Source organism: Pocillopora damicornis, chromosome 9, assembly GCF_964200805.1.
Source record: "Pocillopora damicornis chromosome 9, jaPocDami1.2, whole genome shotgun sequence".
Taxonomy (NCBI): domain Eukaryota; kingdom Metazoa; phylum Cnidaria; class Anthozoa; order Scleractinia; family Pocilloporidae; genus Pocillopora; species Pocillopora damicornis.
Window position 1 is genome coordinate 15,798,359 of NC_142678.1, and position 2,500 is coordinate 15,800,858.

Sequence of the window (2,500 nt, forward strand, 5' to 3'; positions counted from 1 at the left end):
TTTTATCTGTTTTTGTATATCTTCATCTGTGAGCCACATGTGACTAAACAAAAACAGAGAAGTGTAGTTTGATGGCTTGTTTTCATGAATCTAGGATTTCGGGAATCGCTATGAACTACACGATCACGCATTAAGTAATTTTTCTTCTTCTAATGATTGATACTGGAAGAAAATAGTAACGGTGTCATGCTATTTTATGTGTCCGTTATAAAAATATTTGTATTCGCATTTAGCTCACGGGTAAAAATCCCGTGAAAATTGTTCAAAAGAAATATATCACAGTAGTTATTTTATGACAACCACAAAATACTCAAAACAAAATCAAGAAACTGCTGCAGGACCTCAAGGCCTCTTTGTTCAGGACGATCTTGTACACCTCAGGTTTGAACTTTTCTTGGGAACAAGTGCTGAAGCCTACATAACCTATTTTAAACTTAATCGTTGAACTATAAACTTGTGTGTTCGACCCTCGACGAACGCCTCCGCTATAGCGTCACCCGAGCTTGTCAGTAGTAGCCGATGATTTCCAGTGTCCATGGTTCGGCCGGATATGTTTTCTTGTCTGTTTGACCGTGAGAACTCTGAGTACAGAATAGTTTCAACGCAGGGGGTTTTAAACATCGTGAGCAGCCATGGAGGACTTTCCTGGTAAGTAACTGTGTTTTCTTCATTATTCTTTTTTAGCAAGGGTAAGGCACGGATGTTTCAAGACCCCTTGCGTTGAAACTATTCTGTACCCAGAGTTCTCATGGTCAAATAAGCAAGCAAAAATGTCCGGCCGAACCATGGACGCTGAAAACTATCGGCTACTACTAACAAGCTCTCCAGCATAAAATAGCTTTCATGAGACCACCGAAAATTATACTCTACAAATTCAGCGCAAATGTTAGGTGTTGTTTGTTTATCACGTCCCCGAGTCCCCGCGTGTCCCCGAGTCCCACGTCCCCGAGTCCCGAGTCCACGTCCCCGTCTCACTTTTAGTCACAGCCCCGAAGGTCTGAGGTTCGATTCCTCGTGGGAACTCATAATTTTTTCTTTGTCCCACGCTCGTGACAAGACGAAAAACATCTTGCTTTATGTCTCCGAAGAATGTTCGGCAAATATTCATCATAGCGGCCGAAAGTTTCTGGAGGCGATTTCCTCGTTCACAGTAAATCTATGTTCTTCTGCAAAGCATGACGAGCTTTGCCTCGGGAAAAAATTTTTATGCAAATTAGCTGGCTGCACATTCAATGTGCAGCCAGCTAATTTGCATAAGTAATTCAAGCCAAGGTTCGACGCCTCTTGGTGGCACGAGGTGTTCGCTAAACATTCCAGAACATCCGATAATCGCTTCAAACAATGTAATTATGCTCACCTCGAATGAAATGGAAAAAACCGCAACTTCCGATGATTATAATTCTAATCATTTTCTAGATGCAACTCTACTTTGTTCACTCATTTTCCAGAAACAAGAGTCTAGAGAAATGTCTCGTACAAACTTAACGGGTCTAATTCGAAAAAACTTATTTTCTCTGTAGAGACAACACATGTCTTAAAGAAGACAACAGTAAATCGTTAACACAAGGTCCAAGAATATTCCTGACCAAATGTTACAGAAACATGTAACAGGAACAGTTTAAAACACGTAAAACGAAGGAACTCAAAAATAGCCTAAAAAGCGGTACCGGTAAAGCTAATTTCACCTCCATGATCGAAGACCTAGGCCTACGTAAGGTTACCTCAGACAAACCCTTCTTTATACAGGTCATGGTTTTTAACTTTTAAAGTCCAGAAACTGTGTTGATTAGATAATCCAGAGAATACACATCGCTTCCAAATGATGGTCTCCTCGTTCGGTCTTCAAGCTTCGGCGCAATGCAATTATTCTTATAATGACCTTCTATGTGAAAAGGTTTCAGTTTGGAACGGCATTTTTAGCTTTTCCGAAGACATCAGTCTTGTCAAAATCGACTATAACAGGGGAGAAGCTGATCTTAAATATCGTTATTGCATTTTAGGTCATTGGGAACAAATTCACACGTATGAATATCGTCTTACGCAACTGCCGAGTTAGGACGGATAAGAAAAGGTTAAAAATAGCCCTCAGGTATACACTACCCAAGAGGTTATAGAAGAGATTAAAAATAACCCTCAGGTATATACTACCCAAGAGGGTATAGGAGAGATTAAAAATAACCCTCAGGTATATACTACCCAAGAGGGTATAGGAGAGATTAAGAATAACCCTCAGCAGGTATACACTACCCAAGAGGGTATAGAAGATATTAAAAATTAATCCTCAGGTATACACTACTCAAGAGGGTATGCAAGAGATTAAAAAACCCTCAGGTATACACTACCCAAGAGGGTATAGAAGATATTAAAAATAACCCTCAGGTATACACTACCCAAGAGGGTATAGAAGATATTAAAAATTAATCCTCATGTATACACTACTCAAGAGGGTATGCAAGAGATTAAAAAACCCTCAGGTATACACCACCCAAGAGGGTATAGA